Raw genomic sequence first — 765 nt, forward strand, 5'->3', positions numbered from 1 at the left:
GGCAGCTAGGGACCTGCAATAAATGCTGGTCCAGCTGGTGATGCCCACATTCCATGAATTAATTTTAAAAATTGAAACTCTCCCTCAAGTTGTTGATTTTACAATAAACCTCCAAGTATATGGCAGGCTTCTTTAGCAGGATGGTGAAGGGCAGTGGCACTTTAATGCCTCATAGCTGGTTAGAGTATCTACTTCATCAAGTCAGCTATAATTCTCTCCTTGGAGCATGTCGCACTGAGCCAAGCTCCCTGAAACAACACTCACTTATTAAGAATCACTTACCTCATGACGAACACCCAAAAGGATGTGTTAGAAAGTCATTATCAGCTGAGGGTGGTGCATAATGTGTTGGAGTTCCAAATTATATTTTGCAGAGCAGCAGAATGGAGATTTGCTCATAATGCGAAAGACTACTCCAAAGATTGCTTTCCACTCTTTTAGAGTCATAGAGTCATAGAGATGTACAGCACGGAAAGATCCTTCGGTCCAAACCGTCCATGCCGACCAGATATCCCAACCCAATCTAGTCCTACCTGCAGCGCCCAGTCCATATCCCTCCAAACCCTTCCTATTCATATCCAGATGCCTTTTAAATGTTGCAATTGTACCAGCCTCCACCATTTCCTCTGGCAGCTCGTTCCATACACGTACCACCCTCTGTGTGAACAGGTTGCCCCTTAGGTCTCTTTTATATCTTTCCCCTCTCACCCTAAGCTTATGCCCTCTAGTTCTGGACTCCCCCACCCCAGGGAAAAGACTTTGTCT

This window comes from Chiloscyllium plagiosum, chromosome 2 (genome assembly GCF_004010195.1).
Source record: "Chiloscyllium plagiosum isolate BGI_BamShark_2017 chromosome 2, ASM401019v2, whole genome shotgun sequence".
NCBI classification, from domain to species: Eukaryota; Metazoa; Chordata; class Chondrichthyes; order Orectolobiformes; family Hemiscylliidae; genus Chiloscyllium; species Chiloscyllium plagiosum.